The sequence below is a fragment of the Rhyacophila brunnea genome, unplaced genomic scaffold, assembly GCF_057557595.1.
Source record: "Rhyacophila brunnea isolate RB1 unplaced genomic scaffold, BYU_Rbru_1.0 scaffold_18, whole genome shotgun sequence".
Taxonomy (NCBI): domain Eukaryota; kingdom Metazoa; phylum Arthropoda; class Insecta; order Trichoptera; family Rhyacophilidae; genus Rhyacophila; species Rhyacophila brunnea.
Window position 1 is genome coordinate 31,306,531 of NW_028232837.1, and position 15,751 is coordinate 31,322,281.

Genomic DNA, 15,751 nt, shown 5'->3' on the forward strand with positions numbered 1-15,751 from the left:
GTGAAACGGCCTTCACCATTCTCCTCAACGGAGAAAGGCCGGTATCAGTATGAAGTAGGTAAAAGTTTCCCGCGCAGTATTTAAAAATACTAGGTATATTATTATTTCATACGTTATGACGTTATGAGGTAAATGCTCTATTGTATGATGCGGCATATTAATATTGAATCAATCAAAATATCAATTTGATTAATATTGTGATCATTAAGTTAGGTACAGCAATATAAATATAAATATCTACAGCAAAGTAAGTAAATAACATAATACATATAATATACCTACTTATACTTACTATTATTTTGACGTTGAATGTTTTTCAAATCAGTCCCAGTTGGAGTGCAATTCTGGAGTTGAGGTGTACAAAAGTAGTAGCAAATTTTTAACACAAGTGATATCCCGTTGGAAAATTAATGATCTATGCCTAGTATTTATAAAAATGATACAGCGCGTTTATGAGAATAATGTGGGATGACAAATGAGGATTTTGCGGTGTTTTCTCAATGACACATATCTTAAATACATACATCAGTTATGGAAGTTAGGAGTGACAAACGTGGTAACTATGTCAGCACATATGAAATGTAATTAGGTACAACAAAAATCGAAAAGAGTGTGTACCTATTGCCTTTTGCATCATACTTATCATACGAGAGGCTTGAACTTTGTAACTTTGGCAACAAGTAAATGCTGTCCATGAATGTAAGCGTCGTTTAGCATACACCTACCTCCACCACGAAGGCTATTGCAGATTTTTTTGAATACCACGAAAAGGAAAATGCATGTCTTTATTTACACTCCCTAATTTTATTATCACCGGCCGCCACTGTGGGGGCCATGACTAGGGGCATTTGGTGTCATATAAATTTGCCAATGGAGGATTAGAACCCGCGAACCATAGCTTCAGAAGCAAACATTTTTCCACTTGAACATTGTTGGTGCCATATACGGATAATATAATCTGACATTGATGGATATACAAAATTGATAAAAGATAAGCTCACCTGTGATGCATAATGAAGATTACCTAACATTGCTTCGCACCTGATTGTAACATTTTAACAGACGATATCATTTATTAGTCGCCAATAGAAAATTGTGAGTATTGCATCTTTCATAATATGTATTATTTATTGAATTATTTAGAAATTTAAGAAATTTACCTGTAAACCTCTTTATTCAGTTATTTTTTATTTAATTTATATTATGATTATACTACTTTAATGGAGGGTAGTAATTTCAATTGATTTTGTATAGAACGAAAGTTAAAAATATTACATATTACCAATAACAAACTCTTTTCACTAAAATAGCTTAATGTTTTATTAATTTTTATAGTGTTTTATAATAATATAAAGAAGCAATTCAATATTTAATTGAAAAATACTAGATTTGTAGTCAAATTTCTCTCGATACTACATATTTATAGGTGTTTTCAAATAATATAGTATCCTATTTTTTACGTCCATGAAATGTTATGTCGAATAGTGTCGAATAATCCGTTAAGGGTAGCGAAAGTGATATTTGTGTTCGTGAAATGACAAACTATGTTTTGGCTACTGTAACAATTCATTTAACCGTAACTTTTTTGTTACAGAATTCCTGCAATAACAATTCTACAGAGATTTACATAAAAACCAAAATAATATGTCTGGTGGTAAGTACATAGCAGTATAATAATTTTGGCTTATAGTAGGCACCTATATTACCTACTATAAATATTTTGAAAAACACATAAAAATCACAATATGTAAATGCAATTATTTTTGAATATACATAATTTGAAAACATCTCGTATATATACACACTAGAAAAAATCATTTTGTAGAAAAAAATAAGTACTACCGTAATTTATTATACTAAAACCGATAACTAATAAAATATACGAAGCCAACATTATAACGCAATTATGTAAATAATCTTTTATTTTAATGAATAAACTGTATAATCTAGAACTATTATTACAATAAAAAAATACTATTGGAGGAACATAATATTATTTTATTTAAATGAATTGAATTTGATTATCATTGTCGTAAAGTTATGGCATTGCAAGATATTATTATCAAAAGTCAAACTTTAAATTACATTTTAAAATATCATATTTTTTTTAATGTCAATAATCTTTCTTATCTTTAAAATTTTACATACCGGTGGGTTAATGATATTTATTAGCCTCAATTTTAAACCTTACCTTTTATAAAATATATTTTTTATTAAAAATACTTAAGCAAACAACATTAATACTTCATTGCAATCTGTAAATAGTAGGTAGGTACATTATCTGTACAAAGATAATTAATGATTAAAAAGACATTAAAACAACAAACACGATTTTTCATTATGGATACAAAAAATTTTGTAATATAAAAATATTTATAAATAATGAAAATGTTGGAAACTCTGAACTGCTTAATTTTTGTCCATGTCCGATCATTAGTTTAAGGATTTGCATATTGCGTGCCGCCTCCAAAAATCCCAGTCGCTCCCCAATCTTATTGCATTATTCAGGTCATGCAAGCAGTTGGTTTGAAAAAAGGACAGTTCAATTTGAAATTCTCTCTTGCGGTATCTGTAGCATATGGCCGAGCCAGGTCCAACATCGAGTCTTCATCTTAACCGGCTCTCAATCAAAACTTGTCTCGCCTAAAACGTGTCGAATACTGCTTTAAACCGGTTTCAAAATGGTCGTGTTTCGTGATGAAAGTTTTAGCGCATGTAGACCCATCACCAATGAATTTCTGTTCAATATCATGTGAGTGTTGCCAACCAAATGATTCCACGAAAAATGTATAATAGTAAATGATATTATAATTTTGAAGGATTCTAAACGAAAAATGTTCTGTGTACCTACCACAGTTTTTTCAAAATACTATTATTTTTTACATCTTTTGATTAGAATCAACATTATAAAAAGATGACAACACAGTTTCTCGTGAAAAATTTAAAACTATTTGACGTAGAAGTGTTGACAGTTGATGCGGTGCGTAACACACTTTTAATATAAAGCATGCGCAAAACTACTCAGTATTAAAACCAGAATTAAAAACTTGAAGTGAAATGGATGATAAAGTAGTGATCAAAATGTAGCCATGAATTCCAGTTGTTTCCATTGTTGCTGAGCTATCGTTGTGATAAGAGGCTGTTTTTCATGAAACAGATTATGCATATACATTAGAATCAATATCTTAAAAATATGCATATTTCTTTACGATCTGAATATAAAAACATTGAAGGTTAAATAAATCAAAAACATAATAGTAATTACAGTATTTATCACATACAAAAAAATTCTGCAAGGGGACCTTCAAACCTTTCAAAGTCTCGGGCCTCCAAGTACCTTATGCCGCCAGTGCGTATCTATTCTATACATTAGTAGTAGTTTATCATAATATGTTTATATTGAGGTATTATAATTTATTGTTACAATAAGTTAGCCATCTAAACAGTCAATCTCGCTCTAAAAGTTAGCACAGCCAAGAGAGGTGCTGTTAAAACATAGCACTTATTGTAACAACTACAATTAATACTTCAATACAAAAATATGAAAAACTACCCTCGAAAGCCACCGATAGCGGCCGATAGTAGTTTTGTGTATAGAATAGATGCGCTGCAGTAGCAGTGTCTCAATGTTAAAATTGTCTAAAACAAAAAAGCTTCTAAAGTTGGTCCGACCCTCAGTTGGACCGGTCAACCATTTTGTCTCAGTATCTATGAGGCAAAATTTCTCAGCTTTTAAATAGTTTCTCGTATTTTATGGGGAGTGAGAATATTTTTATGCATGGAATATTTTTTTATTACAGGAAACCCCAATGAAAGGCGTGGACATGTCCCTCATTACCCGCAGCCGGATAATGGTCAACTTAGTCCAGATTATGGTCAACTGAGTCCAGATTATGGTCAACTGAGTCCAGATTATGGTCAACTTACTCCGGACAATGGTCAACTAACCCAACAGCAGGGCGGCCATTTCCCAGGAAATAACAGCCATGGGCCAATCAACAACTACCCCGTGCCTGATAATGGTGCTCTGTCTCCGGATAATGGTCAATTGACCCAAGGACAGTACAGACCACCATTCCAACGATAATAATTCATCGTCAAAATCTTGCATGTTATGTAAAATCAGTTGATTGTAAATATTGTAATATTTAAAATTATCGTAATTACAAATCTAATAATTGGCTATTTTGCACAAATTGTGACCATTTTATTGCTTTAAAACTTGAAAAATTAAATTTTTAATAATCAAAACAATTTGAAAATAAAAATTGTATTTATACAGTACTTAAATAAAGATTAAAAGATCATTGTTGTTTTTATATTTAATATTATAGGACATTGCATTGAATACTACACTTTAATTTTTATCATAACAATGGCGGCTTTCCTAGAAGAGTGGTAGACACTCATTTTACCAACACAAACATAGACCGTTTCAAACCAACCGTTGCCACACATTGAGCTGTAGCGCTTATGATAATGAAAAATTACCACATATTTTATGACAAAAATAAATATGTAGGTATAACTAAACAACAAGTTAGAGTGGGTTCGCAAGTTTTCAGTCAGTTACGAAAACAACAGCCCGTATTACACGTAGCAAATTGTTAAAATTACTTACAATATAAATCGTGCATTACTATGACATCTCATCTGATTCACTGTTCTGTTCTGAAAATAATGATCATCGCTGTCATCCAACTCCGCACCAATGTTTATTATCAAGAATTCCATATGTGTGTCTATTCCTTAATCACTTGCCATGTAAGAATCTTAGATTTTTATAACGTACTCACAGTATTTTTTTCCATTTATTCGGAGTGTAATTAAGGAATCATCATCATCATCATTTATGGCACTACAACCCTTGGTGGGTCTTGGCCTCCTTCAAAAACTTCCTCAATCCTGGACGGTCCAGCACCGACACTCTCCAATTGCTTTGGCTTAGCATTTTTAAATCTCCCGTGGCATAGTCCAGCCATCTCAGTTTCGTCCGTCCAGGTCTTCTCTTGCCATTAGGGGTTGTGTACATAGCTCGTCTCGCCTGTATACATTCCGGTATTCTATGCATGTGGTCGATCCAGCCTAGTCTTTGCATTTTCATATGCCATGTGATCTTTTTGCCCCCATAAAGTGTGTATAGCTCCTCATTATACCTTGACCTCCAAATGCCACCTTCTTGAACAGCCCTAAAGATTCTTTTCAAAAAACTCCTCTCAAAGATATCCATACTACTCTCATCCTGTTTGCTTAATTGTAATTAAGGAATAACCGATCAAAAATTCTATGTTACGTCATATCTATCGATTTGTTTCCTAGTCCGTGAATGGTGCTAATAGGTACGTCAGTTGCTTCGTTTGCCGATTTAACAATATTACATTTCAATTACTGTTTTTTCATCACTTTTAAATATTCGGTCACATTAAAAACAATAATTTCTCATGTTTGTCTTTGTAAAGGTTTTGGAGGCGCGATCGAGATTGTTAAACTTTAAATATATTATTGTATCGTGTAAAACAGACTTTTTACAAAGAGACGCAGCGTTTACACAGCTACTCTATGCGCATGAAAGTAAGTATGCTTCTGCGCAGGTCTGTGCTTTGTTTAGCTATAAAATTTATATCTGGGTTTTTACGATTATAGTCGCAGGTCCTATCCTATTGGAAAAGGGACGCTTACTAACCCTTTTTTTTTCTTTTTCAAACTTCGCGTACCCACGCCATTCTACAAAAAGGACTCTCGTGATTGGCCAAATTTTATCGCATGATTTTGATTTGACGAGTCACGAGGACCACCTCGGCGCAGGCGCGCAGATATTTCGACGTAGCCGGCAAGTGCGGCAAAATTTATTATTTTTGAATCCTTATATTTAGTATTAAAATTATCTCTTTCATCCATCATCATTTTTACTTTTTAAATTAAATTAAATTTATCTTAATTACACCTCCGCCCAATATGCGATTTTCACACACCGGACGAAGGCCTTTACCTATGAATAAAAAAATACTTACCTGGTTGAGCAAGGAATCAGATTAGATGTTTTATGAAGCCGGGGTTACGTTTCGACTTATGGCTACTAAATGATTATTTTACACCGGGAGAAGCCCGCCTGTAACAGGGGTGTATCATAAGTAATAGAAATTCAAGAAAATAGATACACAACTCTCCATTGGATATATTTTATTATTCATGATTTGTATTTCAATAATAAATATTATGACATACATTAAGGGTATAAGTATTACATCTATGGACTAATAAATTAAAATAATATATACTATATTCTAGTCTTAAAGAAATAATAATTATTATAACTACACTTACTATCCTAATGCCAACATTAAACGATTTGTTGATAGGTACATATTAATATAAAAATCATAGTCAGAAAAAGTGAATCAATGACAATGATGTAAGAAGTATCTTCTGCATATTGTGACAAGTAGCAGTCATTAAAAGTTATCCAAATTTAGTATGATTCAACAACATTAGAATAAATATTTTTTTCGGTATGTATTGATGGCACTTCATCGTGCAAAATGTCAGTGGTGACCATGATGCCCATGGTGCCCCTGATGATGTCCATGGTGACCATGATGTCCATTGTGACCATGATGTCTGTGATGACCATGATGTCCGTGTTGACTATGATGTCCGTGGTGACCATGATTCCAGTGATTATGGCCATGCGAGCTGTGATTGATTCCAATATCGCCAACGATTATTCCAGGTCCGTATCCGGGATACACATGATGAGAAGGGTTGTATGTAACGTTTACATAATCCGGTGGAAGAGTCGCTGGTGGAATAACAACGAAACCGTGGTTACCACTCTCAACGTAAACTGGCGGGTGTCTCTTATTGTGACATCTGTTTCCCATTTTGACAGTTCTTATACTTAAGTCACTAAAACAATAAAAATAATAAATGTATGAGTATCATAATTAATACGTTTGTTACGTCATGGTATACGCCTGCATAACAGGTGTGGAAACATAGTGGGTGGTGGTAGGAAAAGCAAGTATCATAATTATTGCAAATTTCATTTTCAAAAAATAGATAGTAATAATGTCAAATCATGTGGGTGAAAAGTTGATATGGAAGAATATGAAAATACCCGGCCACATGCGTAGAATGTCGGAGCAGTTTTAGCATGTCCATGCAGGTACACATTTCCTGGACAGCCGATATTGAGATGGCTGATACGGCAGCTCAGAAGTAATAATATTTTAATATTTTTTTTTCCGATCATGTCCGATCCTAATAGGATCATATGGGCCTCCACAGAGCTGAGGATTGTATTAACAGATTTTTTTTTTTTTTACGAGAAATGGATGTCAGCCACTTGCTCAACCTATTAGGTCCATACCCTGACTCACACACAAATTGAAAAACAATATGTGTACTTGTACTTGCCAGACCCAGGATTCGAACCTGGGACCCACGGCGTGATAGTCCAACGCTTATGCCGCGCGGCCACCGTGGGCGCTTAATTATAGTGATATATAGTGAAACTTAATTGTTACTATGTAAAATAGAAAAGGATATAAGATGTTTGTACGTTGCTTATTCAAAATGATTGTGAAACATATTATTATCTGACGTAAGTCACACTGAATCATTTGTTGATAGACCAACCATTTATTTTAGTAAAAATACAGTATATTCTGCTAATCCAAACGTACAAAACAGGCATTACACAAGAGCAGCCGATTTTAGAAGGCAGCCATAAATCTTTTCAGTTCTGCTTTCATTTTATGTCAAATATTTAAATATTATTACATCAAATGTGTAAAAGTTAGCACTTGACGCTTTTTACAAGAATCCACAAAACTATTGAAAAGAATAATACTTATATCAAATGTGAGACATTTATTTTAGTGCAGTACTTTCCTTACACATTTAAAATAAACGATTTCTGTTACAAACAAAACAAAACAAATTTTTTAGTTTGTAAATACACTTCATAATAGCACATATGCACCATTCAGTAAAATTTAAGCGCAGTACGCAAGGATAATTACAGGGGCCGTCCATATGAAGTCTGAAGTCACACTTTAAGGGGGGAGGGGGTTCAGAGAAAATGTGATGTCACAAAGTAAAGAAAAAATATAAATGGATCTGAAAACACAATACATATTATTAGGGATCGGGGATTTAAGGGTAAATATTTTTTTTTCTGTTTAACTTTTAGGGGGGGTGGGGTGTCAAAAATGTGATGCAATGTAGACAGGGGGTAAAACGTTATGTGACGAAATGTGACAATATAGGGAGGGGGGGTTGTTAAAAATAGACAAAATCATGTGATGTCATATTATGTGGATGGCCCCACATACATACTGAATTATAAAACTTATCTGGGGGAAAAATGACAATTTATTTATATCTGTTTTTAAGTTCTTTCAAATTTTCATCTAGTTTTTAATCTGGTGTGGGGGTGAATATGCTGTCATATTTTTTCCAGCAGGGAAAAATATGAAATTGGTACAAAAATATTAGTTACTTAAAGCAAAACATAACCACACACCAGTGACGAAGGGTGGAGGTGGGCTGTGGAGATTCGACATAAATAGTTAACGTAAAATTTTGTCGGTCAAACTTTCATTGAACTATCTTAAATTATGCCATTAACTCATACATAATTTTAGTTATTTTAGAGATAGAACTATTTAAAAACTAACCAGCACCATCTGCAATTTGTATTCATAGTTCAATGAAAACAAATAAGTATTACTGACAAAGTTTAGTATGCAGTATTTATATTGAATTTCCGCAGCCTATCTGCACTCTTCGCCACTGCCTGATACAATTTAGTTATTTAGGGTAAAATAGATTATTAGGTTTTATGTTTATTTTTAGGTCTCAAGCAATGACATTAATATGAACGAAGCATCTGGAAAAAATAATGACGCTCACTTTTTTGTCGGGTCTGCCGAATGGCATAATCTGTTCTAAGGCCATTACAATAAAGGTGATATTGCTATAAATTCCCAATACTTGTTGTCGGGTCTGCCAAATGGTTCGGTTTGAACGGGTTCGCTCAAATGAAATGAAACACTGTTCTAACGCCATTACAATAAAGGTGATATTGCTATAAATTCCCTATGCGTGATATCACATAATGGAAATTGCGTGACGTCTACTTATACACGTTCGAATATCGCTATGCGCGAATTTACTTGCTAGCTACTGTATTGAGTGCGTTGTCCATTAATAATGTCATTGGTCTCAAGAGTCAAGAGACCATGATCACAAAAACTATACCTTTGGTTTTTTTTATTAAAATTTAAAAAATATGGTTGTCTCACCTTGTTTTATTCACTACAGAAGGAAAACAAAAGAATTTAATATGTGACTGGATTGATGGTTTACTGAATAACGTTTGATCAGTTTATTATGATATGATACATGTAATATGAATTGATTTTTTTTTGCTTTAGATAAGGAAAACAATATACTATATATAATACTAATATGCTTATCTTCTGTCTAAAATAGATAATGGATAGAAAGAGATGCATATAAATATGTATAATTGGTAGTGCAATACCTCCTATTCCTAGTTGAAGACTACACTTATCTATGGTGTTGTTATTATGTCGAAAATTTTCTAGGAATATGTTTTATGACATTATGGTACCTGTCATTTCAGTATGAAAATAATTACATCATATTTATAGAGAAATGACAATTGTTTTAGATATGTGTCATAAAACATTAGCACAGTGGTTTCCAATCAATGGTCAGCAACCCCCGGGAGGGTTGCAAGGTGATTTCTAGGTGGTTGCTAACTTCAGCTGAAAGTGGGAACAAGCAGTTTTAGCAGAAAATTGATAAAAGAGCAATAATCAATATGATCCATGATGGCCATGCGGCTAAAAATGTCAAATATGTACTGATTTTTGTCGCGTACCACAGTACAGAGCGCCATACCGCTGCGTCCACCATTTTTGACTATTCGCGCATCACCCTCGAGCCAGCGGCGTACCTACGATCCAGCCAAGCTGTACACCTACTGCCGTGGCCATCAGCATCATTGACTTCCTTAATTGCTTGACTTAGAAGTTATAATAAGCCAGCATCAACAGCTTACACCGTGCGTTTCTGTCTCCCACACCCGCTTTTTGGCCATGACATTATCACGGTCTGCCATCTCCGCCTAAGCGCGAAAAAGGCTGGTGATAGTACACATATTGCTTTTCAATGTGTTTGGAGTCAGACTAACCTAACCTAATAGGTTCAGCAAGTGGCTAACATCCATATCTCATAAAAACAAAAATCTATTAATACAAACCTCCACTCTGGTCAATAAAAAAGAAGTCAAAATACCCAAAAACATAAACAGTCAGTCAACAATGGAAGATGTAATGTTCAATTACCTATTTAAAAATCCTGTGCACAACAATGTACAGTAAAAACAAAACAATGAATCGGTTGGTCGATGGTGTGCGTGCAGATGAGGGCCGTACTAAACACCTGCCAGCCGATGAGCGCGTACTCGTAAGCTTTCATACGTATACAATTCACGAACCGAATCAATGCTTTGTTTTTACTGTAATATCGTATGACAGAAAATAATGGATTAAAAATGTGATTATCTATTGTGAATTCAGAAGTAAAGATAGTGAGATTTATTTTTATGCTTTTCATTTTCTTATGTCAATGTGGCTGGGGTTCGCAGGTTACTTGACTATTGTAAAAGCGGGTCACAACTCAAAAAAAGTTGGGTAACCCGTGCATTAGAATAATATGTACACAATGTTACTGTGTTCTACCCATGACTCCCACATCCTAAAGCAGTCCTCCAGGCTAGGATCTTTGGCGGGTCCCCCTACCTATCGCTAAAGATAAGGGCAGTGTGACGCTCTACAGTAGCATTTTCCTAATGGTGTACGCGGTCAAATTAATGTGCATATTTAGTGTTTTTTTGGTATATTTTAATGCATCAATTTGAAATATGGAGTTGTGGAGTATCGATAGACAATTAAAAATTATATTGTACAAACACATAATTTGAAATAATAACATTATTGCAGAAAAATAATTTTTACATGGCACATGGTTGAAAAATTCAAGGTTTGTGAAGTCCGTAGGTACCTACCAGCATTCATTACAATAAGCAACTTCTTTTGTAGTTTATGAAGGCCATGCTTATTTCGGGGATGCTTACGATGGTTTTCAGATTTTTTATTATCGACTTTTTTTGTTATGTGACCGCCCATTTAAAAATACCTATTCTCTGATACAACGAGTACCGCTTATAACGGGTAAATTCAGTCGGTCCCATCTTCCTCGTAATAACCAAGTTCGACTGTATTTGGATAGGCATATAAATATATGATATAGGTATGTATTTGAAAGTTAAAAATTACTGTAGAATTTTTTAATACAATGAAAAGTATAAATATAGCATCATAGAGATAAGAACTTATCTCTGTATCTTGTGTATTATCAGGCATTCATATACTGATGAAAAAAATGACTAAACCTCATATTTATTCTTGACTATTCAGAATCCTTTTTTTTTTTTTTTTTTTTTTTTTTGTGATTTTACCGAGGCTTTGACTGCGACTCGCTGTCATATCGCCTCTTCTCTTCTAGAAGGGGATCCTTTTATATAGATATATATATCAATTTTATATAGATATATATATATATATTATAGTCTAAGGATAATATTAGTCTGATTTTAGTTGTATTTGTAAGGTATAGCGCCTGTAAACATGCATGGATTTACTGGTAACAATAGCATGTAAATTAAACTATCACGACAATAACTGTTTACATACAAAAGTGCTGACTGTCTCACAAATCTCATTCTTCAAGCGTAAGCAAACGCATTTGTTGTCATTGTGTGGTGCTATTTGACAGTTTCGGACAGGTTGTGAAAATCGGTAAATGTCAAAATGTTCTGTGCGGTGTACTTTGTATTTTTTACGGCAGGTTCGCCACTATTGTTTTACTGCGTACGCGTATATGTCATACAAGTTGCAACATTGTGTGAAATTTCAGAAGCCGGTAAACTTTTTGATCCTTGCGTGCAGTATTGAAACTTGCACAACAATACATGTTAACATTTTTATCGTTATGGTCGCAACCAGAGCATTTTTTTTGAAAAATAAAGGTGCCGGAACTCACTTATTGCCAAACTTCTTACCTACTAAAGAAAATTATGTTCAAATATCATTTAAAGTAACTTTTCCTATGCCACGAGGCGCACGAAAAATTAAACAAACAAACATTAATACAAATAAACAACTAAAGTTGTAAAAAATAAAATTGTAGAAACATCATAATATATTTGAATAAAAGTATATAGTGATTTCCATGGCCCCCACATCCTGGAATGGTCACCCAGTCCAGGATATTTGGCGGCCCCCCTACCTATCAGTAAGGTTAAAGGTAGTGTGACGCTATATAGTAGCGTTTTTCAAATGGTGTTCGAGGTAAAATTAAGGGTATTCAGTGTATTAACAATCATTAACCAAAAAATTCTATTACACAATCACATATTTCACAATGTTAATGCGCCTGAAGGAAATTAGCGTAATTTTTTTACAATTAGAGCAAATTTGTGTTGTGCGTTTGTGAAAAGTGTCAAAGGTGGTCCGACGAGTTTGATGAACAAAAGTACCGAAACCATTTTGGTCTTCAATGAAGCTCTTAATGGCGTAATAATTAGATTCATTTGCGAAAATTTGCGATCACATTCACTTGAAGAAATGGTAATAGAATTCAATGCATATATGAAACGAGATAGTTTTTCAGGATATTATGTTTTTTCATTCTGAAATTCAGGAATTCAGGAAAATTAATTTGTACTATGTAATTGCGAACATTGTTTCGTCTAATTGCTTTTGACACATTAAAAATACCGTGAAAAAGGTGCTGGAACGCCGTTCCACCGCGTTACATTACAACAAAAGCCCTGGTCGCAACAATATGTATCCATGCACGTTTAAAGAAGCTATTAGGTATTTAGTGTAATTGAGGTATTTTTGATTGTAATTGAAGAGTTGTGTGTTAATATTTGTACTGAAACATAGACTAGTTATATCAATATAAATAAAAAAGAAAAGTTTTCCTGAATAATTTTTCTTATTATTAAATATTTTTTTTTATTGTTTGATAAGAAGCCTCTGTGGTCAAACGTCTAAAGATCATTAGATAAATCAGTACAGATTTCTGTTTCACCGCCTATAATAATAAAATATATTTTGTTTTACAAAAAATCCGCAAGATGGTAATATTAACAAATAAATTATAATAAATTGAAAAGGAAGCGGTAGCAGATTTTGTATTGTCACGCTTTTTTATAATAATATTATGGTTACGGCCATCGCCCATCAGTTGTATAGATTTTCTCAATGAATACAGTTGAAATTAAATAATTATTAAATTATAATTAAGTATCAATAATGAGTTCAACAACAATAATTTTAAATACAGGATAAATATTATTTAGCTTTGAGTGGCATAGATTTAGTGGATACTTAAAATGTCTGGACGTAAGTTTATATTATTTTTTCATTATTCTATCAAACACAAAATAATTAATTGGTAATTTAGTGAGAAAGTGGTAGGTACCTACTAAACTTATATATTTTTTAGTATAAGTATCTAGTCTTAAGTAGGTATACAAATATGTATTAATAGTGTATGTGGAGGGATTGCAATACCGGTATTTCAAAACCGGTATTCGAGTATTTATCAATACCGAAATACCAGTTTTAAAAATCCAAAATACCGGAATTTTCGGTATTAAGAAAGCACACTCGTTTAAGTTTTTGAAAATGAATTAGTGAGTTATCTGCTGCTAAAATGCAAATATACTGAGTGAATCCAACAGAGGTGAAAAAATAATAAAACAAATTTCATGAAATATATTTAAATAAGTAGTTGTCGCGATGAATTATCATAATATTATTTCGAAATATAAAACATCCGTGACAAAAATGTTCAATTATTCTATAATTATTGATGACTGTTTCCTGCAGCCGGACTTATTTGCACTTGATGAACTTTTGAGGGCTTTAGTTAAAATTATCAATATATTCAAATTATTTGTAAATAATCACTAGTTCTACAATTATGATCAATATATTTAAATATCAACATAATAAATGTAGGTGAGTATGTAGGTTTTTGCTATAAAATAATTTTTAAAAAGATTTTAATAGCTATATAATTATATTAATAAGCACCAACTCCTGTTTTTTTGATGTTTAAGAAATACCGGTATTAATACCGGTATTCAATAAGAAATTACGAAAAACCGGTATTGACGTTTTCATTCGGTATTGCAATCCCTATGTATGTGTAAACGTGAAGCTAAATAAGATTCAATTGAGACTTCGTACCTTAATAATAATATATATATACGCCTCTGTGCAAAATTCTAAAAGCCGCCGTCTATTGCATTTAATTTTTTTAAGGATGTCTATATATCTATCAGTGGCGAAGGGTGGAGGTAGGCAGTTGAGATCCGACATAAATAGTGCACACTAAACTCTGTCAGTCAAATGTATTTGTTTTCATTGAACTTATACTACAGTGTGTAGACTGTAGATAGTGTTTGTTAGTTTTTAAAATTCAATTAAACCCTGCCTAAACCAAACCATAATAGTTTAGGTATGCTATGGGCGATCTGACAAAATAGTGCACACTTTTTCAGTCACACTTATTCGTTTTCGTTGAATAAATTAAGAATACATAATACTATTATAGATGGTAATGGTTAGTTTTTTAAAATACATTAAGTCATGCCTAACCAAACCATAATCGATAAAACTATCTATAAATAAATTATATAAAATTATGTGTCGTATAATGGCATAATTTTAGATATTTTGTAGATAAACGAATATTTTTTAACTATGGCTATAACCATGGCTTGGATAGGAAGGGTTTAATTGAATTTTAAAAACTAACAAACACTACTTATACATTGTAGTCTTAGTTCAATGAAAACAAATAAGTTTGACTGATAATGTTTAGTTTGCACTGTTTATGTCGGATCTTAACAGTCTACCTCCACCCTTCGCGACTGGTAGGTATAAATTCCTAGACTCAGGGGCAGTGGCGGCTCGACGACTTTCTAGGTGGTGGGGTTTGGCCATTAATTGTTAAATATGCATACCTACCTACTTTTTCATATTATACAGAATGTACCAAGCTACTATAATAATATGATTTTATTAATGAGGAAAAAGTAATTTTTCAGAATAAACAATATGATTATATGGGTCGTTACTTAATCACATCTAAAAAGCATGCTTTAAATATTAACAATTACTAATAATAATTATTATAATAGACATGAGTGAGTATCAGTTTTGAACAACGACATACAGCGAGCATTTTTACTCACCATGGGGTTATTTGATTCGCTCTACAGTATGCGTATACTAACGCTAATGCACTCACATACTTTGTAGAACGAGATTTGTACCGTGGCGACGGGATTAGACTGAGTGACCCCCACCCAGATGAGTGAAAAATAAATGTCATAGCATTCTTAATTGTTAATTTTACATAGGTGCCACCGTAAAATAGGGCGTATTTAATTTACTTAATCAATTTAATACCACGTAAACATCATAATGTTATTACACAATTTACAATCATTGCTTTATTTATTTGTATAATAATAATAAATACCTCTATAAAATTGCGACGGGTTTAGATGGATAAAATAAATTAAATATTTAGTTCATTAAAGCATTTATTAAGTAGGTATATTATAACAATG